Genomic DNA, 25,381 nt, shown 5'->3' on the forward strand with positions numbered 1-25,381 from the left:
ATTCTAAAGCATTTTCTATTGCATCACTGGGCTCTCCATTCACTTTTATACATCCTTCCAAAAGCAGGTTACAATAACTCCTTTCTATGCTAAATGTAAGTCTTTTTCTGTATATATATATATATATATATATATATATATATATATATATATATATAAACAAAAAAATAAACAAACAACCCACACAATTGCCATTGGTGATGTCTTAGCAATTAATCTAGTTTGTGAAAAAAATCTTGATCGTAGGCACACACACACACAAAAAAAAGATATTTCAATGACATACTAATTTTAAGATAATTTATTTTAAAAAGATATCTTACTGCGTTAGCAGAAAATTCAAGAAATAGACGCATGAATGAAGTGCAACTATCTGTCAATGCATAAATGATAAAAATCACGTCAAGGCAAGAAAAATGACTAAAAATGTCTAGATAATGGTTTCCTAATTGAGTTATTCTAGATAATGTCGGTTTCCTAATTTTATAATAACCTCAAACTTTGCTGTCTATACTGAAGATTTTTTCACTTTCTAAAATATAATTCTTTGCAGTGAAAACAACTTTAGCAATGAAAAAAATTCAAGCAACGTTGCTTCTGAACCCACCTACACCCACGAGCTGCTATAAACTGACTGCGCTTGGTGCTCACTAACACTGGCCCTCGTGTTCTCAATGAGTGCATTGTGGCTCCTACGTCCATAATACATGAGAAGTACAAAGGCTGAACACCGAGTGTCAGAGCTGACAGCTGCAGCTCTGGGGCCTCTGCTCATCTTTCTTTAATGCCCTTGTGCCCTGAGCTCTGCGCAGATGGCCCACGACAGTGCATCCACACGAGCAGGCACGTGCTCCTGCGAAGAGCTTGCATTTGGTAAGGAGGAGTTGGCCAAGAAAACCCAAGACCTTCTGCTTGGGTAGCTACTGTACCCTTAAATTCAGTGGGAGACTCGATCAGGCAGAACAGGAGTAGTAGTAGTAACTCCTTAGGCTTCTTGGTTATGAGAACGTTTTCAGAATCCATCTTTAGATATGGCTCCAACATGCAGGAGAGACCAAAACCTTCCAGCAGAGAGCAGTGATACCAGGTCAGACTGAGCATGCTCCTGATAATAAGACATTTCCCCCTAAATCCCACAAGGCTGTAAATTCAGTCACATGACTGACAGCAAATTTAAGACCCAGAGAATGGGCAGATTGGTGAGGACTCCCAGAAAGCCATGCCCGCAGACTTAGTTTGAGTTTAATGTTGTTGGATAGTTGATTTGTATGTGTGTGTGTGTCTGTGTGTTGCTTGATTTAATTTTGTTGTCTCTTCTTTTAGTTAATTAGAGGATTAGGAATGTGTCATTATGCTCTTTTTTAGTTTAGTTTAGTTTAGTTAACCATCTCCCTGTTAGAGCAGTTCCCTTTCTGCCAGTTTGCTGTGTACAAGTCTGTGGAAAATACTGAGCTGTTGCAATAAAGCGCTTTCTTCAAGCAGAAATGCCTACTGGCAGCTTTCCTTCTGCGACAACACTACATTACACTCTTAACTCTCCCAAACAGTCAAAAGTGTGTCAGAACACCTATGTAGAAACCCCAGGCCCAAAGGCTGTTAGTCCTGTACCAGCCACTACCAGGTTCATGCTGTACTGCTGGCTCCCAAGGGTGAGGATCAGAGGTAAGAGAAGTTTAAGTCCTGCAGGGCGCTCAGGAACTAAGAGGGTATGCCATCACCCTAAAATAGTCTCGCTCTCACAGTCATGCCCAGCATACCCACAATCCCTAGCATTTTTAATATCCTCTCTGGGTCAAGTAAGTACCCCAGAATTCCCAGTCAGATAAAGATGCTCCATTCTTAGAGTTACCACAGACCACTGACAGACCCGCACTGCCCAGAGGGCAGCACATCTGATCAACAGTTTATATACAACACACTTAAAACTGCTACTACAGACAAAATTTGTTTCAAAGATCCTCTGCTTGTGGCACTGGCTCTGCACACAGGGATTCTGGTCATATTGTGGAGATTTGTGACCACTGTTAATTTGCTTGATAGAATATATATATTAAACTCTGCAGACTCGAACCAAAGCTCAGCTCTGAACAAAAGGATCTTCTGTGAGGCACAACAAAATGTAACAAAAGTGCCATTCAAAGTAAAGCATGGGCTCATTCAATACATATTGGTTAATTTTCAGAAGATTAATTAAAAGTCCAGCAAAACACAGTTTTGTTCTTGTCATTGCTAAAACAAAAAGTTTTAGAAATGTATATTTACAGAGCTCCCTGGGAGTTTTTTTATTGGATAAAAAGAACTTTGATGGCTTGGTCTTTATTGGTGTCACTAGCTCTATTTAAAGGCTCGCATGCTGCAAATACATCTGGGTTCTGTTCCCCACGTCCGTGGGCTCATCTTACGGGCACAGCGAGAACCACCTTCATCAACAGCGTGATCAAATTGCAGAATGTGAGCAAACACTCACCCCTTTCAGTAAACTGCCCCTGGAGTCCCCTCATCCTGCCTTCTCAGTAGGTACCCAGACCTCTCCCGGACACCCCAAAAGGTCCTTTAAAAACTATGCAGTGTCCCTGTCTTCTTTGATCCTCCCCGCCTGCTTCGTATAGAACTGTCTCTGCTGACAAGGAAATATGGAAAGTATTTGGGAGCGAAGGGATACTTCTGCCCCAGTCTGAGCTTCCACTGCCCTCTGAGCTACTGCACTGAAGCCTGCATTTCAGCTGACTGTGCTGGGAGCGGAGCTGTTAACATTCCCCCCACCCTCCTCACCCTCCCCTCCTTTCTCCCTCCTGTATGTTCGCCTCCCCTCCTCTTCTGGATCCTGAGCTCAGTATAGAACAGTGTGCATATGCATATCTATGAAACTGTATTGGAAGAGCACAGGATGAAGGGAAATGACCAACCAGAACTTGTGCTTTCCACTCAAACAACCCTCCACTGCCCCACACCCACGCAGACGCAGACAGCCTCCCCCCCCCCACCCCCGGGCCCCCAGCTGGCGCATTCCTGATCCCGGCTCATTAGCGGAAATGGGCCGGGGATCATAGAACACCCAGAGGAACTCCCTTCCTGGCTGGGGTCTTCCTCACATCCACGCACGCTGGCACAGCCGCACGCTCGCAGACGTGCAGTCAAACCCAAACCCTGCCGAGAGCAGCCGGCGAGCACAGCTTAGCAGCTCGGAAGGCTTGTGAATTCACGAGCTGTTAATGCAGTTCAGCTGGACGGATGGAACAAAACTCTTCAGGACCTGTCGGTTCACATAATTAAGGCTTCTCGCATGCACCAGGACTGAAATCAGATAAGAGTCACCACACTAGGCCCTCAAGAGCTTTAGTGCAATTATCTCATCATGATAACATGGAGGTCTGAGGAGACAGGAAGGGGTACTGTCAGTAATTTAAGTCTCCCTCTCTGCTCATGTCGAATGCATTATGTGGAGATAAACAGCGAGAGGAATGTGGTTTCACACCCACCAATAATGCTCGATGCTTTCCCATCAATAATGCACAACGCTTTGCATTCTGAATGTGGGGGAGGGGGGTAAAATGCCAATGATTGAATTGCTTGACCTTAATCACAAACTGCAAAAGAACAGCTGAGGTCACATGGGAAAATGGAGGAGAGCCCATCAAAAGGAGAAAAACAGCCATTTTCAGTGACCTCTGATCTTCCTGTTCACAAGTCCAAGGACCACGACAACATTCTGCACTTGATTCAGAGCGAGTCTTGTTAAAAACTCTGGCCAAGGCTGTACATTAAAGTCACCAAAAATAGCAAACCATAATTTAAGGATAAAGGTGAATTTAACTTCATAGGAAATATAATGTACAGTTAAAACAACGTTCCACCATTTTGGTTTGTTGTCAATAATCCACACAAAATAATGTTACTTTTATGTGCTTTATGACACCTATGCACACAAAAAATTGGGATTTATATCTGCTGAACCTTACAAAAGTAATTAGATGTGTCTGAATTACAAGTGATACACTGTATCTGCATTATTCCAGTATTTTTACTGCAAACCAAATATGTTCTTAAAGTTAATTTTCAAAGTCAAAATTCATTATTTGTCAGCAGATTTTTTCAATAATGAAAAACTAAAAAATTCTGCTTGTGTAAGTATTCAGCTCCTGACAGGTCCAATATAACTGCAGTAACAGGTTTACGTTTGTTTGGGTCATTCTCCTCTAGCTTTGCACACAGTCGGGAGTGATTTTCATCCCCCTGCCAGATTTTCTTCAGGATGTTTAGGTTGGTTTGAGGATGCTTGGGCACTGCACTTTTCAAATACTCATAACCATGAATGATTTATTGGACTGAGAATTAGACTTTTGACTTTTTTGGTTGTTTAAGAACTGTTTTGCTACAGGCTTGACCTTTGCTATGATGGTCCTGCCAAAAGCTTTAATTTTGCACCAGATTAAAGCAGTGTGTCTGCAGTATCTTGCTGTGGATCCCTTAACCCGTAATCAGATGCCCAGTCCTCACTGAGTATTCCGACAATATGATGCTGCCACCTCCACACTTCACTGTGCGGAAGGGGTTTGTTGAAGAACAGTCAGTGTTAGGGTTGTACCATACATAACGCTTCACCAGACCACAAAACCTTGCCCTACAATTTAGCTGGGACCCTCTGATGCTTTCTGGCAAATTCCAAACATGCGCTGATCTGTTTTTTCCGTAATGGTTTCTTTCTAGACGCTTTCCTCTTCAGTATGAAGAGCTCTTGATATCATTGACTGGTGCACCTTCACTCCAAATGTCAACCACTGAACTCTGCAGTTCTGAGGCTTCCCTCACAAGCCCCCATCTTGCTCGGATGCTGAGTGCTGAGGGATAGTGTTGTCTAGGCAGTACCTGGGTGGTATGACTCGGCTTTCACTTCTTCACAACTGATCCAACAGTGCTCACTGGGATAAGCAAACACTTGCTATTATTTTGCAGCTGTTTCCCATCTTGTGCATGTCTAAACTTTCATCTTTACTTACCTTAGAATGCACTTTGATCTTCATTTTCACAGCTTTCCTTCAGACTTAAAGTCTGCCCAACAGTACTTGAATTAACAGGGTTTTTCCCCACAAAAGACAAACTTTTTAATGATTGACAGGTAGAGACCAACTGTAAAACAACCTCGTTAAGGAAACATCGTTCACCTGTGGAGGGTCCATACCACACAGGTTGAATACTTATGCAAACAGCATTGCTCAGATTGTAATTTGTAACACAGAATATTATCTAATAAAACACATTATTACTTTATATTAATGTTAGAACCAGTCTTTTAAAATATGATAGCAAAAAATATCAAAGCGTCATTTGTAACCCAGATTAATTCAATGATTTTTACGATGACTGAATACTTTAGCAAGACACTATGTGCCTCACGAAACAGTGTTATTAAAGTAGTGTATTAAAAAGAGGGATTATTATCTGAATATATCTGACCTTTTATGCTGATGACAGTTGCCTGGGCTTTGCCTTTCAAATGCACAGCAATTTGCATCAACAATAGATAACAGATTATTATGGCATAATGCCTTTGCTCATTCCAAACTGTCCTTACTGAATATTACTTTGTTGTTTCATTCAAACACATTACTGCAGTTTCTTAATGTTGTAGTGAAATAGAGCAATTCAGGCAATATACTTTGAACTATACTAACAGAAAAACAAACAAAGTTATGAACACAAAACCATGACAGACTTACCAAATTCTTTTTCCTAAGCATATGTACACAGTGAATATATTCATAGTGAACATAACCTCAGACAATGCTATTTTAACCAAGCGCCAAACATGCAATTATTTCTTAGTAAGGGGTTAAGATCAGATAATTTATAACAATGCTGTAGGCATTCTGCAGTGTCCCTAGGGACAGATATATCTTTTATGCTCTCAGTCTCTTTTACTCCTCTGCCTCAATAAAAACCACAACCCTCCTCCTGTTGCCTTGTCTGACACCAGCCTCTAAGACTTTCTGAGCAAACGCTGGAGCTATGACACTCTTCAGCTGCCTGCAAAACACACACAGAGCTGCTCTGATTTCTTCTCAAAGGCAAGAAAACAAGCCCATCTGTGTGGCAGCAGTTCTATTCTCCGTTGAGGGCGTGTTTTGTTGATATTATAGCATTTAACTTTCCAGTGAAAGAAAATGAGAGGCCAGACACAGTTATCACTGACACCATGCCGTCATCCAGCATACCAGGGGGGAGACCGCAGAGAAAGGCAAGTCGGACTCCACCATAGGAGAGCTCGGCCCATTCCTTCGAACCACTGCGATGAACTTGTTCTGCCCCCATGGATAATTATGCCTTGTGCCTCCTGACAGCCGTATGGTCCGAGTTTAATAGAGCATGGCTGTGACCCACAGTGAAGAAGCACCATGCAGATATTCTACAGATACTGTGCGAGTCCATGGCTGGTTGCTGCAAAAATAAGATGCTGAGCTTAATAACCGCACAAGTTGACCATACAGTCCAGCCTAACGAGCAAGCTTATCGAGCGCCCCCATCTGCTGCGTGGGGTATGGTCATCATGATGGCATCTTGGCAATGAAATTGCCATCTGTTCTGGCCATCATAAAACAAACCATTTCTTCAAAATGTAACGAGAGAGTCGGCGAACTGTAAAAGTGTGCCGATGGTTAAATCTAGACAAGAACGTGGGGCTGACCAGCCAACTGCAGAGGGGCAGCACGCATGAACATATAGCATATATTCAGGTCTTGTCATTTTTCACCATCAGGATCTTAAAAAGTGATTGGAACAAACAAACTAGATAAGAACAGAGGCAAAGCTTTTCCTTCTTTAATAACAGGCTTTCAAATACCCATATCGCAGCAAGCCAAATTGCACCTTGGGCAAAAGGCACTTTAGGAATTCTTGGAACTAAACTCTGGCCAGTATTCTTAGATCTTGCTGAATGCGCTCAAATATGCTGTCAGTTGAGTCAAAAACTTGGTGCTGTGTTCCTGCTCCTGCTCTGGATAAAACCAACTCAATGAAAGCAGAATGAGCTTCCAGTCAAAGTAGCAAACACCCTCTTAAACTATTAACGTGAAAGTGCTGGGGTGCTGAGAACAGCCAGAGAGGAAGACTTTTCCCCAAACTGCAGAATAAGTAAATCACCGGCATTCACAGACTGACCTCAAGAGCCATGCGCAGCCTCTAACCTCTATTTATCACCAGGTCCCAAAATGGCTAAAACAGAGTGCTGTGCACTGCCCTCCCCCTCCATGTACCTCATCGCCCAGCCCTTAGCCATGTGGATCACAGTCTCGGCTGCCCGGGGCAGGAGATGAGGAGAGCAGGGAAGAGCAGACTAAACGCTGCCCCTTCACTCTGCCCGCCTTCTGCGAAGTAATGCAGAGAAATGTAAAAGTTACTGGGAAGAAAGCAAAAGGATCAGTAAACATTTATGTCTCCTGCGAAAAGTGGCGGGGTGTGTGTAAGGGAGAATGTGTTTATGTTATCGTGCCAATGCATGTGTGAAAGCAGCAGGCAGGTGGCCCACTGTGTCCTTGGTGTTAAATGAATGTGACATTCACGCACCAGTCACAACCACTAACCTTTTGCGGCCTCAAATCACTTCTAATGGGTGTGTAGACAAAATGAGGGCAAACAAAAACAATCAACTTATCTCCTTTTACTGGTTTCATTACATTTAGTGAATAGATGACTGTTCTCTTCCAAAAGTACTGCCATCTTTTCAAATGTATATAGAGTTAAGATATAACAGAACACATGGGTAAAACCTTCTATATCACTGTGAAATGTAAAAAAAAAGGTACATCTACAGAAGCTTTACGCAAAACATTGTGCACTGGTCAGACAACACGAAGCTTGAAATTTTGGCACTGGTCAGTGGGTCAGCTCAGATTTCAATGATGTGCTGGACCTCTGATTAGGTGAAAAACATATTCTACCAGTGAAATGCTGAATGCAGTGCACCTGAAATTTATTGCACCAGGCAAGCATCACATTAGAGTATATGACAACTACTGCACTATACAACATAGGCATGTGTAGAGGATATAGACTCTCAGCTCCTTGCCACAGACTGCAGACTAGCACAGCCAACTTGTTGAACAAACAATCTGTTACTGTCTCAAGTGCATCTCAGAACATCTGTGCATCTGTGCAGACAGCTCGTCAACAAGACCCACTGAAGAAGGGGATCTCTGAGCTACAGGCTTTGATGCACTTTCACTATTAAGCATGGCACTTTTAGAAAGGCCAGACTGACGCTTAAAATTTTAAAAAGGCAAGTTCATCTCTCTTTAAAAGGAGTAAGCAAATAGCACTTATTAAATTTACTGTAAACTGCTGGCACATTTCTAGTTATTATGCTCCTCATTATCCAGAGAGTGCTCATTTAGTGCCATCAAGCAGTGATGAAGCAGGAATCAAGCAGCATGAAGGAACACTTGTGTCATCCACCTGGTACAGATATCCAAATACCTGGACTTTATAGTTCTATTGTTATTATACCAGTATCATGAGACGTCTTCCAGGTACACAGGTCAAGCAGTATGACAGACGGGCCATTTATGACTGGAGCTTTTACAGACACAAATTTTACAGACACAAATTTTAGCATGACATTTTTTTTTGCTGTACAGAAAGTGCAGTAAAGGGTCTCGGAGCTTAAATTTTTTTCCATGTGTAGAATTGTGCTTTTTTTTTAACCCCATATCAGAGCCTATAAATTGGAGTGTTCACAATGTCCATGGCAGTGCATGTGTGGGTCCATAAAGTGCAGATTTTATTCTCAGATGCTGGAAGGCTGAGGGCGTGTGCACAGACCCGGGTATTGCCACATCTGTGGGTCATCTTGTCTTTAATGAGGGGGCCTGGAAGCAGGTGCATGTCTCAGAGAGTGACTTCCGTGACCTGCTGGATGACCTATGTGGCCTGCTGATGGAGGACACACTGAACTCCATGCACTCTGCCTGCCGGCACACTAAAACTAAAACTAAGAAGCATGCTTCTTGTGCTTCCACTTGTTCAAGTCACACAGACACGAACAAATAGGAAGTGTCTGTTTATACTGAGATTCTCCTAGGGAGGCATACTGGTTGTAAACAGCTGTCAGCTGGAACATCTCAGCAATGTGTTTACAAAGGGGGTTGGGGTAGGGGTAGTTGAGCACTGCTGTGTTGGTTTTAGATTTGAAGAACATCCAAAAAAGGTAACTGTTCACATAACTACCATGGAACCACAGGCTCATGTTCTTCTAATGACACAGTTCTACACCAGTCCTCCGCTGTGGCTTCCTAAGGCTGCAGCACAGACTCTCATCCTAAATCTCCTCCACCACCTCCTGTAAATAGTGCTAAGGAGGTCCATTATCCCATTACACAGACCGTATGTTCTGTATCTAATGTGATGCTACTCCTACCCTTCTACAAAAAAAGAAAAATAACAAACAAACAAACACCCACTTCCTGTTTATCTTTGGTCATGACAAGAGCTATCTGTTCTGATGCACACTTTCAGCTACAACATCTTCTCTCCTGAGAGAATTTAGCATGTTTTTCTCCAAGCATGAGTTTAATTACCTTTAGGTTAGATCACATCATTGAAAGGCTGCACTCAGTTAAAATGACAAATTTCAATATTAGTCTTTTACTTCCTGAGTCAGTTACCAACCAAGATGTATTCTCCTCAACCATTTTTCATTTTACCATTTTTCATTTTACCATCTTTACCATTTAACAGGAAAAAAGCTTACATTCACAAGCATACAATCTAAAATATTATTTCAACTCCAGACACCAAACACCATCTTTGCTCAAGCAACTTCACTGGCATATTAAATATGCCTGAATTCCAAATCAATTTAAATTGGAGGAAATTACAAATCAAAGAATTTCAGTAGCTCAATTTAGTAGCACAGTTACAAATAATGCACAGAACAATGAACGCATACTAACTGGAGTACCAGACCTCATTGGTCAGTGCCTTTCACACAAGTTTCAAATATACATGACAATGCACTATACCTGTGGGCAATACACTCACTGTATTATCTACACTAGCAGTGCTTACTCTTAATGCAAGAGGGAGAGCTCTCCTCTAACCTTTGGTCTCAGGCACAGCTCTGGGACGCACGTCTCTCACTCTTCCCATGACACAGGAGTACATCCGGCAACAGCTCTCCTCAAGCACTCTGACTGATTTATGGTGGCTCTCAGCAGAGTACAATGTGTTCCTCGAATTTTCGTGATGAAATCTCACATTCTTCGCAAGGATGTTAAGTGCTGACCTTTGACAGCCAAGTGGTACTCTGATGCGAACCAGAAAGAGCAGTCATCTGGTCAGATGATTACATAAAGAAATGGACACATCAGCAGACCTTCAGAGGTCTTCAACTTCAGAACTCAAATATCCCATTTAGGTTCCTGTATTTTGTTAATTACTAGTTAACTGAGCAGTTTAAATGGGGACCAGTCTGTCATCAGACTTATCTAGAGTACTTATCTAGAGTGGCTGTGTTTCCACATAGATCTGCAAAATTAAGTAGCTATACTGTCAATGGAATGTGTTATTACTCTTTGATGTAGCTGAACACACAGAGCATAAACTCTTAAAGCTACCAACCCACATGCACACGCACACTACAGTGATGCCTGATAGTTTGTGAATCCTTTAGAAGTTTCTAGATTTCTTCATAAATTTGACCTAAAACAACTTCATCAGATTGTCACACAAGTCCTAAAAGTAGATAAAGAGAACCAAATCCAACAAATGTGACAAAAATATTAGACTCTTTCACTTTATGAGGAATATTATCCAATATTACATATCTGTAAGTGGCAGAAGTATGCGAAACTTTAGGAGTCGGGTGTTGTCAGTCAATGGGATGACTATAAGGTGTGAGTGAGCACCCTGATTTAATTAAAGAACAGGGATCTAGTAAATTCTGATCTTCACAACACGTTTCTGGAAGTGTATCGTGGAACATCCAAAGGAGATTTCTGAGGACATCAAAAGAAGACTTACTGATACTTGTCAGGCTGAAAAAGATTAAACTATTTAGATATGATTTGGACTCCACCAATCCACAGACAGATTATGTAACCATTTTTACAGTCTGTCTCTGGATTGGTGGAGGTTTCTATTCAAGACCATCATTACCCTCCCCAGGAGTGGACGACCGACAAAGATCATGCAAATAGCAAGGTGTGTAATGGTCTGTGAGGTCACAGAGCAACGCAAGGTAACTTCTATGCGTCTAAAGGCCTTTCTCACATTGGCTAATGTTAACAGACAGATGAGACCAAAATAAATCTTTTGGTTTTAATGAGAAGCGCAATGTTTGGAGAAAGGAAAAACACTGCATTCCAGCATAAAAACCTCAACCCTTCCGTGAAACACGGTGGTGGTGGTGGTGGTAGTAGTATCATGGTTTGGGCCTGTTTTGCTGCAACTGGGCCAGGACGGCTTGCCATGATTGATGGAACAATGAATTCCAAATTATACCAGCAAATCCTCAAGGAAAATGTCAGACCATCTGTCCGTGATCTGAATCTAAAGAAAACGTGGGTTATGCAGCAAGACAATGACCCAAGCCATTCTATACAAGAATGGCTACACAAGAATGGTTAAATAAGAATGTTTAAAAGTTAAGGTTTTGGAATTGCAAGGTGAAAGTCATGCTCTTATATGGTGTCAAAAGACCTAAAGCAAGAAGTTCATGGGAGGAAAACCACTGAGTTGAAGCTGTTTTGTATGGAGAAATGGGCTAAAATTCCTCCAAGCGGATGTGCAGGACTAATCACAATGACTGGAAACATTTATCTGAAGTTATTGCTTCACAAGGGGGTCACACCAGATACTGAAAACAATGGTTCACATACTTTTGCCACTCTCAGATATTTAATATTGGATAATTTTCTTCAATTGATAAATGACAAAAGTACGACAAAAGTATAATATTTTTGTCTCATTTGGTTCTCTTTATCTACTTTTAGGACTTTATGAAGTTTTAGGTCAAATTTATTAAGCTCTATAGAAACTTCTAAAAGGGTTCACAAACTTTCAGGCACCATTGTACACACTCTTGTTTTACACTAAAACTCAAAAACCTTTTGTAGCTTTAACTGACTCATCAACCCTCTGGCTTTGTAAAAACAGAATCTTTCCCACTGGATTTTAGAGATCACAATATTTCCATGCTGTGTCCAAAAACCCATGCAAAAGCAAGCAAGAAGACAAGGTGGTGGATGCTCGAGGCAATGCGAGGAGAAGCGCGCATCTTGCACTGATGGAGATGAGAGTGTTCTTTGTGCCAATCTTTGAGAAGTGTTGATTGGAAGCAGCTGCAGCTGCCGAGCTGGCGGGCCCTCGGCACGCGCCTCCTCTGCAGCCTTGCTTTGGGGCGGCCTCGTCTGACCTCCCGCTCATTCTCCACCGCCCTGCAGAAAGAGCTCTCCCACTGACCCTCTGCCCAGAAGCACCTAGCCAAGGGCTCCGATTTTAATGTGCCGGACATTAAGCACTGAATGGCACTTGTACAACTTCACAATTGCGACATTCATGCAACACTGAGAACAGCAGAATGATCTGAACTAAATTACAGCATGAGAGACATTCGAAACCCTGCAAGCTCAGACACTAAAGTTACCCAGACTGGTATAATCTTTCAACTTTTTTTGCAAAGCTTGCAAAAGTTTGTTACAACATCTGTGATCGCAGGGTAATGCAATGGTATTTTTCATAATTCATCTTCATCACAGTAAAGCAAACAGTACTGGTAAGAAATTTGTGGAGATTGTTCTTAATTATGCAGTTGAAAGAGCAGGGTGTAATTGCGTAGTAGTTGAAACTGTTGCGTCAATATTAGATTAACTTGTTAAAATTTGATTAACTTGATAAAAAAAATGTGGGTGTGGCTGAAAGATAGCAGCATGATCAGTCAGCTCCCATCCCAAAAGCAAGACCAGGCACTTCTCCAGCAGGAACACACTGCCTCTGGACTTCTGCCTATGCTCTACTGCCTGGGTTATGAGGCACTTGACTGTGAATCAGCAGGCTTTGAATTCATTTATTTATTTTAAAGGCAAAATTGCTTGCATTTTTCATACTCAGCAACACTGCTCATCTGAAGAAGAATTGAAGAAACTGGGAGAAATCCTGTTAGACCATGCTTTTGAAGGCATTGGTTGTTTAACTGAACACTTGACATCTGTAGAAAAACATTTGTTCTACACACTCCATACAAAATCCTCATATATGTCTCACAGGTAAACTCAGGATGTGTCTGTGTACATGGGGACATGACATTGCTTGGCAGGACGTTAACGTGGTCTTTAAATCACAGCTTGTAAGAGTGCACCTGAAGTTCTCCCAGTAGCTATTAACTCTCCCCTTGCTGTGTAGCTCCTTTAAATGGACGTACATTTATTATTCTTTGAACCAGTAAGCAAAGTTCCACATGGCACAGTGCATCGCTTTGTGCAGGATGTCTTGAAGACAGACTAAATTTCAGGACTCGTGTGCTCTGATTCTCCTTCTTTGGCTGGTTCATCTGTAGCAAATCACAACCAATTCTAACATGAACATTACACACACACACACACACACATACACACAAACACGGGTAGGTCAGTCACATCCACAGCAACAGTAGTGCAAGATCTTATCTAATCAACACACACTGTTTCCATTCTAACTTGCATATGAAAGTAACCCGGTTGAGATGTGTTCGCTTGAATGGGTATCCTTCCTTGCTCTAGATGCAAAAATCGATTAGCAGTTGAATTGGGTTTCCTCTTGGAAACAATGGCACCACCCTGCTATATGTCACTTACAAAGATGATGAACAGAAACCACTAAAACAAAACAGAAATATACACCAAAGGCAGTAAAAGACTTCCGATGCAACACCACTAAACAATGTAAATCTGATTAGAAAGAATGTAGTAGTAAATGCTGTATTCCTTTAAATAAATTTGCCAGTCCATTACTGTTGAAGGAGGTTTCTAATAAGACCATGGAGAAACAGACTATAGAGAAAGATTGATTTAAAGACAGGTTTACATTTGTGATAAAGCACAAATGTTTTGATTTCACCATGCCTTATTAAGACTCCAGAGAATAATAAAAGGAAATTATAGCTTTAAAAACAGCTATCAGACACTGACGAGCCCACAAGAAAACAAAATTACACTCATTATACTAATCCTGCAGGGAGGTCTGCATGAGAGAATGAGATATGCATGCACACCATAAATTCTAACCCATACCAATTCTGCAACTCAAAAGTGCAATAGCCCTTTGCAAGCTAAAGACTTCAGTGGCAGTTGCATGAAAAAACTAAGCAAAAGGTGTGGCGTTTGGAAGCAGTTACCGGGTTTGAAACAGCCTGATCAAATTCATGCCATCATGGTGCCCTGATCATCAAATAGGCTGAAAATCTAGATCAAGGCTAGGAGTATGGATTAAAGGGTTGCTGGTAGATAGCGCTGCCATGGCCCACGGCTTGGCTTTAAGCCCAGGCTGCCTCCTTGAGCTTTGGTTGCCCTTCACTCCTACTGGGACTAGGTCAGCATTAATGATTATTGTGCATATAAGATATTTGCATCAACAGCGCAGTCAAACTTTTTACCAAAATCATTTTATAACTTTATCTGCACAGCTGCTCTCTCCCCCTCCTTCCCCCTCTCTGAGGTTAGGTGGTTTTTTGAGACAGTAATTTGAACAGTTTCTTCTCAAAGGCCCTTTTTATGCTGATGGTAAACTGGAGAGAGAAAATGCCTGGCCGAATTCACACCGTGTGCTGCCTGACATCCAATGGCTTGGAGATAAAGAATGCATAAGACTTCCTGCTCCAAAGCACACCGCTCCCAAAAACATCTCTCCGTTTATGTTCTTCAGCACATCACCCAGGCAACCTGGCTGCGAATCAGGGCCCTACACCAGAACATCACTGTTCCAGTGGAGAGAGATGTGCTCAAGTCTTAAAGAGACAGCCACATTATTGTAAATGAAAGCATTTAGGCCACAGAAGAATGTAATTATTTAAAGCAACTGTCTAATAATACTAATAATAACAACATTCTGAAGACCGATCTGGCCAAAGGTTATCAACGAGCACATCACTGGATAATAAACATCTGCCTCTGGGAGGAATGTGAACCTGTTTTCCATTTAGGCAGCCAAACAAATAACGGCCCACTTGGTTCATTCCATTCCAGATCTATCGCACACATTCATAACCTGTTTCACTCTGCTATGGACAGCACCTAGGAGATCCCTTTGGTTGCTTGGATGCAGACGGTCAGTTTGCGGCCAATTCCCGGCACTTGTCTCTTGTTTATCCCTCTACATCCTGGATGCAGAAAACAGATGATGCGATGTTTATGCGTGATGGAGGAGAGGCGAGCGGCAGACAGTAATGTGCTGGTTGACTGAGCCCAGGCCTGTGCCTGCTGCGTGGAGGATTTGTGAACCAACAGCCCTCCCTCCGAGAGCCCCGGGTCACATGTTTGGGTCGCTGTGGGGTTTTCCATGTGTATTTGCATATTCTTGCTCACAGATGTTCCTGCATATTCCTGCTCGCAAGAAAAAACACCATCAAACGGAGATGGCAAATAATCAATTGACATGTCTTGCATGCTGTGTGAAAGGCAACCCCTGGGAGACATGCCACACCAAGTTTTGAGATTCTTTCAGGCTTTAGACACTTCAAGCACCATGAGATGGCAGCTGCCACTTCTCTTTGAGGTGGGAATGACTGAAGCCTCCAGTTCACATGACTGGTATGTTTCACTCAACAGCCCATTTGGAGCACACCAGCAATGCAGAGGGGGTGAGAACTTTTCAAAGTCACCAACGATGAGAGCTGAAATAAAATGGTTAATTCCATAGCACAAACACTCAAGAGTGAGAACCTTTTACTTTAGCGCCAAGTGGTGGCTACAAATAATGCGGTTTGTCACTCAACTAGCACACTTTCCAAACGATGGCTATGATGACTGGGCTCTTGGCGAGTATTTGGATGCCTGAATGAAAATGGAAAAGCTACACTTTTGGTTTTTAGGGTACGCTCATCATCATTATACAAAAATGTTATTGAGATTACATCTACCTACCTCATCCGCCCAACAACTGCAAAACAGATTACTCTGACAAGGTGTCAAATTCACATCTGTCCCACCCATAAAGCATCTCTGGTGGGAGGCTTCTATCCATATAGCTTTATGCAAGGTTCAGCTCATTTCTAAGGACATGATCAATGTAAAGCTTATTAAAATGTGACCAAATACAGTCTTTACTGTCATAAAAATTGCTCTAACTTTATAGTTATTAGTGATGCAGGCATGTTGGGATTTGCAGTGATAAAATATATAAGACAGAAGGAAATACTGCACAGAGGATAGAAAAAAAACCAAACCAAAACAAACAGCAGCAAAAAACAAACAAACAAAACAATAACAACAACAAAAATCACTGAAATGTTAGTCAATAAAGACTAATGGTTATTGCGGTCAAGAATGTTTTTGTTTTTTAATTCCAATTCAGAAAACATGAAACAAAGCAGGGGTCATAGTTTACGGCATGAATCCTATATATTCTATCAATATCACACACAGAGCTTTCTGGATGGAGTTTCCGCACCACATGCTTTCATTCCTTTTTCTTTAGAGCTCAACACCAGTGGTGCCAAAACAGAATGCCCCCAGTGTACCTTAAACATACTGTATACGAAAGTAAAGATTCACCTGCGTTTAACCCCAACTCACTTCAATTCCACCAAGGAGTCAAGCTGTACAACAGATTCTCAAAACATAAATTGCACAAAAGAGCACAATATAAAGGTAAGAGTAATGCTAAAAACCCAACCCCCATTCACCATGCCAAAGGGCAAATCTTTCAGATGGATCACAAACATCAGTTCCAAATGAAATTACAAACTAACATTCTTACATTCAATATCCTGCTCTCTAGTTAAGCCTGATCTTTAGGAGAGGGCCAAAGAAAATCCAGAGTGCTTAGATGTTCCCAAATGTTTTTCACCAAGATCGAGATCTCCATCTCCCCCTTGGCCCCTGTGCTTGGCCGCTGATCTGAGCCGATTATGAGGGAGCTCTGCACCTTCTTCAAGAGTGCTGTTACTGTGTGGTGCTGAAAAGCTAGAGTGCTTCCAGTGGACTCCTTTTTTTTCTGTGTTTTCTTTCCCTCATTTCTTTCCTTGAAGCTCGGTGGCGTGAGAGAGCAACAAGGAGTCGCAAACTTGGAGGCAAATAGGTTCCGCAGCAGGGGCCGGCCCTGAGTCTGCAAAGCTGAATTCACTGCACCCCACCACCTGGTGGGGCTGCTGAGGCGAGCAGGACTGAGCCCCTGGGAAAGGAGATTGAGAGAGCGGGGGTACGCTCTCTCACGGACGTTGCAGGAATTTTCCCACAATCAAATAAATAAACAGAGAGCTGCACGGAGCAATGGCAGGACCTCGACATGGGGGAGGGGGAATGCCTCTGAGGTCATAAAACACACATTCCTGGGCCTACAGGAAACCAATGCAACCGAACAGCTGAGACCTAGACCGCCATTCATATAACGTAGCATCGTCTTCAGACTACTGGTTTTTTTCATGCCCCCAATTGACCTTTACTGTTTATGTTTTAAAGTGTAAAAACAAAAATTACAAAAAGTTTTGATCATGTTGATTATGTATGAAAACTTTTGATTATATTTCTTTCCCAGATGTCAGAAGTTGGTGAATGTTATCAAGGACCCAGATACCTATGGGCTTTCTGGTCGCTTATGCAAAGAGGTCACTGAGAGGCAACAACCCATTTCATCCTCCATTTCCCATCTTCCAGGCCTTAATGGAGCAGTAGTCCAGTGAATACATCTGGACTCGCAGAAACAAGCTGAAGTAGACACATCTCTTTTCTGCTAAAACTGAAATAAGAAAAATTGATGAAGGCCTGCAAACTACAAGCAGTTATGAGAATAAAGGTGCCATACAGTACTTTGACCTGTTGAAAAAGCCCATCTATGAACCCCAGTTACACACATTAACACAGAATATATTTTAAAACTCCTTTGTAAAAAACAAAACAAAAACAAAAACCCTCTACAGCTTTATGCAGGCCTATTCTTCTCCAGTTTGCACTTCAAGTACCAAATGCTCCACATCACATCTCTTGAGTGTCACACTGATGTTGCTAGGTCCAGCTGATCTCCGAAGGTTCCAAACAACAGTGTAAAGATGATTTAAGACAGGCTGCTGAACAGCTGCCTTCACAAGACTTAGTGTAGTGTGTAGCTGCTCTCCATCATGTATCTTTCCATCTTCACCTCCAGCCAAACTCCTAAGTGTTCTGCCATATGATGCATGTCCCACTGTTTCAAATCTACTGGTCCATCTTGAACACTTTTTGCTGCTAAAATGTTCTTGTGCTGCCTTTCATAGAAGTATCCCTCAAGCTAAATTTGCAGTTATTAGAATCAAGAAGTTTGAGCATGAGGAGTAAAAAAAAAAAAAAGTTTTATCTATACGACCAGAAACAGCTATCTGTAACCAGTCATAGTTTGCAGTAAAGCTTGCAGTCTGACCGAAATCTACCAATAATGTGTCATCACTGGATTTAATACTACCTTCTGAGTTTTTGCTAGTAAATGTTTCATATTGAGTCAATGTAGCCACTGAATATTTAAAATATCACTTAGTTTGCAGTCATTTGTAAAATGTATGGTTTAATCACTTTAAAAAGAACTAGGCTTGAACACTTATTTTGATTATTCTGTAAAAGCCCTGGTATTGATTTAAGGACAGGGAACCTATAGCCGACTGACTAGACAGCCAGTTCAAGCCGAATGTGATTTGGACTTTGGCCTAGCATCTTCCAGGTAGAGCACAGCTGTAGAACTCACCAGTGTGGAGGCTGAGGAGGACGGTATTAGGGGGGGGGGGACTCATGTCTAGAGGGGAGGAAAATGTAAAAAAATATATTTCCATATGTGTCCCAGTTCCCTAGTGAAAGAACAGCTTTGTGCTTGGCTTTAGCAAAACACAAAATACACGACGAGCTTTTCCAACCTACCTCACTTACGGTAGCTTGGTGTAACATTAGTCAAGGGGTAGGGGCGAGCAGGGGAGGTCTGCGGGGGGGGGGGGGTCAATAGGTGCTTCCCCAGCTTTATGCCCAGACATGTGGCCTATTTTGACTGGAGCTAATTGTCTGTAACTCTGAGGGAGATGGAGGGACTGAAACAAACACCTTATTGAGCTTGCAGGGTGGGGGAGAATGGCTGAAGGCAGGCACATCAGCCAAGGGAAAGTGAATGAGAAGTCACAGAGGCCATTAATCCAGTACTAAATCATCCCCAAAGCACTTAATGATTCACAAGCCCACCACTTTTTAGAAGTGCACCTGCTCCCAAAGCTTAGCGATACAAATTACAGACTGCTTTTTGAGTGCAGCCCAAGTCTCCGGTGGAAGTTGCAGCGGTCTACCATCGTATGTCAGTAACTTCATTAGCTGACCTGACGTCACCACAGATCAGGGGCTTACTTCCACTCTAGGATACTGCTAGCTACTGTGGAGTGATCTTGATTTTAAAAGCTTTACAGGTAGTCAAGACAGTGTTCCTTTGTTTTTCATACACAGAGGAGAGCAGCAAGAAAATGTTCTCCATACTGCTAACATGCCGCTTGACTGGTTCTGGAAGGAAACAATGAAACACTGTGTTTTTAAGTGCTGTGGAAAAAAAAGAAAAAGCTTGGGAGAGAAACTAGCACTGCAGCCAGTTATTATAATATTTGGTGTCTGGGTCTAAGAGTGTAAGCATGAATTAACCATAGCTTAACATAGCTGCTTCTATTCATCTGAGTGACAGCATCCTGATGAACTGCAGCAGGAAATGAGGTCATGGAGGATGACCAAGGAGGTGGGGTCAAAGCTGAGAGGAGGGAGGAGAGCGAGGAGTTTTCTCTTTCCTTTGTGAAACACCAAAGGACTCCATTCAGAACAGAGCATGAGGGCTCAGGTCAAAATACACTGGAGAATGAGCTCATCCAAGGGCCAAAAGAGGTGATTTCTTTTCCAAATATCACATTCACAGAGTGAAAAAAAAAAAAATTTAGGACATGCACCACAATATGTTGTGAGTTTCTGGGTGGGTTTGCGTGCGTGTGCATGCATGTGTGTGTGAGAAACAGAGTGAGAAAGAGAAATCTGATAGAATGAGGAACCCGCATAACTATGGCGCTGCCATCAAAATCACCTCAGCACGCTTAGCTGGTGCCAGTCTTGAGTCTACACCAGCTGCGGTTGGCACCCAGGTGCATTCCTTCCATGCTGCACTTCCTCTCCACTCAGGTGTTTCCCAGAAGCAATCCAGCACCGTCAGACGCACAAACTCGAAGGAAACCACACACAGCCTTTTCCGCCAACTCCGATCTCCTGCTCTTTTCTCCAGCTCCCTCTCCCCACTGGCAGCATTGCACTACTGTCCCATATGCCATGAGATTAATTAGGAACTTGGACTCATGCTATTAGCACGGCTAGGACAGAATGACAAGCATGACCACAGCTGAATTAGGAAATGGGAGGTTGAACTGGAAGACTTTCAGAGCAAAATCTCAAATGAGACAAGTCAACCGTCTTGGCACCAAGACTAAATGTAAATCTGCACTGGAATAGTCGCCTCAATTCAATGGCTTTCAGCTTAAAACACTGGTTGGAACAATGGTATGCAACTTCCATTGACTGTGTGAAATGGTTCTTTCCTTCTTAGATTTTTAACTGATTAAGACCTTCACAAATTTAGGTCTGTTCTTTGATAAGGCCAGAAAAATGACAAACATCCGGCTTCATGCTGGTGTAGACAATGACTTGAGTCTTTGCCTACACACCGGACAGCCTAGTGTTCTGCAGTAATACCCTTTGAAATCAGCTCATGACTTTCTCAATATTGGCAGGTCATGCACATTCTGAGGAAGTAAAGCATTCAGAACCACCATGCTTATAAGATCAAGGGAGTGCTGATACTTTCATCCTTGTGATCGTGTATATGGTTGACTTAACACCCGAAAAAACAATCAGATGTAAAAAGATTTAGACTATAAAGTAGAGTCATCAAATGCGCAAGGAAGTTATAAATACATAGTATTCTAGATGACAAAAAATGGGTCCTTAGTGTACCCTTCACTATCAAAGTTTCTTTTGTTTGTTTGTTGCTAACGTGAGGGAGAATCGCACACCTTGACACATACGCCATGCACAGAATCCAGACCAACTTCCAGAGAAACCACTGAACTCAAACCACAAAAGCAGCATTCAGGGTTTGCTCCTTACGTTGTCTGGAATGTCTTCAAGCTTGTGATCGCACCAGTGAGCATGCATCCAGCAAGGCCCCAAACTGTCTCTCCTCTTTCCCCTTTGCTGCTGACAGGAAGACAGCGTGCAGAACACTCAGCTCCATCTGAGACTCAGGAATGCTCTTCAGTCGCCTCACAAGGGATCTCTAACCAGACAGGGTAACACAGCCGGGGGATTTCACAAAGACAGATTCACATTGGCATCTAACATGGCTTTACCAGGGCAGTGGTAGCTCAGTGGTTGAGGTACTTGACTTGTAATCAGAAGGTTGCTGGGTCAAGCCCCACCACTGCCAAGGTGCCACTGTTGGTCCCCTGAGCAAGGTCATTAACCCTCAATTGCTAAAGTTGTACGTAGTCATAATTGTTTATCACTTTGGATAAAAGCGTCAGCGAAATGCTGGTACAGAACATTAAAACACTGAAATGATTGCTGTCCCATCAGCCCTTGTTTGTACATTATGTGATAATGCAGAATTATCATATATTCCAAATCTTGGAGCAAATGAAAGCAAAACCACACTAAATTAAATGTGTTAACTGAGATGATGTCAGAACAATGTGGTAATAAGAAGCTAGGATAAGCTTATAAGCAGTTATTCAGCATAATAAATATCTGAGGATGTCTTCTTTGATGGAATCAAAATTACTTTCTTTAGTTCCATTAGCTTGTCTGAACATGATGACAATTACTGTGTGAACACTACAAGGTGCCATTGGAAGCCTATACAAAGTTAGAGAGGCCTGCCAGAATCCTACTCACCCGGATCACTCCATGCTCCAGCTCCGCTGGTAACATGCCATGAGCAGCCACCTGCCGGCGCCCCGTGTGGCCCGAACGCGGCACTAAAAGCAGGTGAACAGGACCAGGGAAACAAAGACGGCCAGTATGTTCTCAGCCGAGTACCTTGGAACCTGTTAATAAATGCTCGCTTTCCACCTACAGTTGACTCTCCAGTGCTCTGGGCAGTATTGTGGGCCAGGAGAGGGGCGAGGTTGGGTGGACGGGGGGACCCAAACCACGGCCCAGCGGCTGGAGCAGTGCAGCGTACCACACTGTAGATACTGTACTACTCTTCTGATTACTCCCAGACCAGCAGCAGCACAAGCGGTGTCCTGTCAGGAGAGCCTCCACAGCTCTCCACAGCAGTGAAAGGGCCAGACTGGCTGAGACTGAGTAAAGAAGCTAATGGAAGAGAAATGAGGCCTTTCACTCACACAGTGTGAACTCAGCATGGCAACAGAGCTGGTAATCTTATCCAAGTTCATTCATTTTTTTAGGCAATTCCAACTGTTCTTTTGTGGGTTACTCCAGTCTCGTGTTGCTAGTGAAAGTTAATCACAGTTCAGCACTCATTAGAATGCATGTAGATTAATTAGTGCTTTAAAAGGAGTTTAAGTAATTGCTACATCCTTCTCATGTGCCGCCTGCCCGAGCAGGTTCAGGTACAGTAAGGTTACAGTTTCTTATCCAGCACCACTGCACAAACCCTACAGCCACAGATCTGCCAGCCTGGCGACAGCCAGCCAGCCTGTTCACCCGCCTTCTCACCTTACCTGCTCGACAGGCAGGAGCAGAGCCAAGCACAACATCTGGCCACAAGCAAGGAGCCCAAGTGCCTTACCTCAGCGACTTCCAAGGAACAATAGTCTTCTCTTTGCCCCAGTCCTCCTTCCCCAGGCTGGGCACATAGTCCTGCCTAACACCCACGTATGTGGGTAAGGTTTCCCAGCAACACCCTCTCAGCCTCCCTCTTGGTCAGCAGTCTGCTGCCCCTGATGGTTATGGTCATAAAGGAAAATAGCCTATCGTGTTGTTGGTCTTGGATGAAAACTTTAGCTTTTAAAAGTAACTAGAGGGCACGTTGCTAAAATATCCTGCAGGGCATTGTGGGCCAATTAGTGGGTGCCTGTGAAAGCATAAGCCTGACTCTTAGCACTTCTGCTGTTCAGATTAGACGTGCCCCTTGCTGTATATAACCAGACACTCTAAAGGCTTTGGAATAAAGCCCAGAGAACTTGTTTCCATGGCATGCTCTTATGCAGTCTAATGCTATATGTGAAACACAGACTGATACTACACTATACAACACAGTAACTATACATGACAAAGTACAAATAAAAGTCAACTAACCTTAGTAAAAGTTCTTCAGACTTATTAAAGACTAAAGGTTACATTATTTCTACACCTCACCACCCACCCCCACAGGGGTACATGATCCAATCACACACCCACTACTCCCCAAAAAAGCGTGTAAAAGGCATAACATTTATAGTTTTGTTTTATTTCCACATCCTGATTTCACAGCAGTATATGAGAGGAGCCACAGAGCTGTGGAACAGGTTAGGATCTTGACAGATGCATTAAAACCCCAGAGCAGCCAGTGAACTACATCTCGCAAGGAACAGAGGGAAAGCACTACCAGATGTTCAGTGTAACTTCACTACCACAGAGTTTCAGCCCAAAGTGTGCTGTATGTAATCAAATTTAGCCACAGTATAAAATCAGACCCCTACCTGTCAATGCATATCATCCATTTTGGGGTCAGATTTGGGAACTGCTATATTAGAATAGTCAAACAATGCCAATCAATTATTTCAGATTCAGTCAAAGATTGTTATTTAAAACCTGGTGAACAATCACTGACTGAATTATCAAAATAAAATCAACAACAAAAGCAACTCCAACAGCAGCAGACAATTTAACTATATATTGGTTTTTATAGGCTGGAAGCGAAAGCAGTTAATTACATGACCATTTAAATAGCTAGTGCGGAATAATAAAAGAGGAAAGTGTGCAGGTGTAAAACGCAACGCCGACTAAACGCTGTCTAAATATAGCGAGGAAGATGTGGTCGGAACGTTTGGACGAAGTTTTTCCCAAGAATGTACGCTGCTCTACAGAGAGGGAACATCGCCCTCTATCTACATTAATAAAAATTGCATATCGCTTGAGTAAACTACTCCAAGCAAATAATCGCCAGTATAGTAAGATATACATTTGAAGACGGTAGCAAAATCCAGAAAACAAAAACCTGATTCAAAAGCCGCGCAAATAAAAAGGCAAATATTTGAAAAGAAAGAGTGGGATGTCAGTTTTTTATAATCAATCTTTTCAGTCAGCCTTAATTTCATTTCTCATAGCAACGGCCGCACAGACGTTGTTCATTAAATGACCATCAGTAGGCCTGTGTCAACTACAGATATTCCCTATGCTAGATACAGAATTTAACCCAAAAACATTTAACGAATTATTATTCAAAGTATTTGGTCCGCAACACCGCAGCGGGTATGCATGTAGAAGCAAACTCTCATCATGTAGATGAAACCTATACACATACACGTTACGATGCGGTTTGACGGTTGTGTTTGTGGTTTGACAAAATATATATATAGAAACGGACTACGTGTATCCGACTTTTAACGGTTAAGATTAAGAAATTGTTGTAATCAAAATGTTATTTTATAGTGCAAGTCACTGAATGACAAACAACTCGATTATGGCTGTGCGTACTGTTGCGAATCCAGAGCGCGTAACGCCTAGCGTAAAGAAGAAACAAACCTCCAAACTTACCACCTAGCTTCATTTTTGAGAGAATTATGTTGCCGAAACGTAATCCCTTTACGTCGTTACGCTGCGAAAGGTTGCGGAGGAAAAGGTAACTGACAGAAAACACAGATCTGCCTCCGTTTCAGGTCGAAGTGTGCACCCAGCGTGTGCGCGTCCCCAGTCCAAACTGATGGTGACTGAGCAGTGCGTGCGGACAAGCGCCCTACTCAACATCAGTCAATCATGAACGCTGGTTACACGCCTACCACTATTCCGCGTTCTTAAAGGCACAGACTAATTATGGTTTGCTATCAACGAGCAGGCGTCATGGTGAGAGACAACATGAAAGAGAAATGGTTTACATTCCCGGGTGAACAGGAACCAAGTGTCTTTATACCAACCCACTTTCCCATAGTTGATAAGATATGAACAAATGTAAACAAACTAACAATACCTACAAAACAATACTAACAATATCTATCACAAGT

The 25,381-nt window shown here is 42.5% G+C and overlaps 1 protein-coding gene across 5 annotated transcripts in view; it reads right to left on the reverse strand.

The window, feature by feature from the left end:
- The window catches only part of daam2 (dishevelled associated activator of morphogenesis 2), a 73,409-nt gene extending 48,330 nt beyond the window's left edge, over nt 1-25,079 (reverse strand). For 4 of the 5 annotated variants that reach the window (XM_027001454.2, XM_027001451.2, XM_027001453.2 and 1 more), the window contains exon 1: nt 24,918-25,079. The gene's annotated coding sequence lies outside the window, so the exon portion shown is untranslated. Of the gene's footprint in view, nt 1-2,467; nt 2,710-24,917 lie in introns of those variants that run through there. The other variant, XM_027001450.2, reaches the window with a different exon arrangement.
- Between the last annotated feature and the right edge of the window lie 302 nt (nt 25,080-25,381).

Source organism: Electrophorus electricus, chromosome 13, assembly GCF_013358815.1.
Source record: "Electrophorus electricus isolate fEleEle1 chromosome 13, fEleEle1.pri, whole genome shotgun sequence".
Taxonomy (NCBI): Eukaryota; Metazoa; Chordata; class Actinopteri; order Gymnotiformes; family Gymnotidae; genus Electrophorus; species Electrophorus electricus.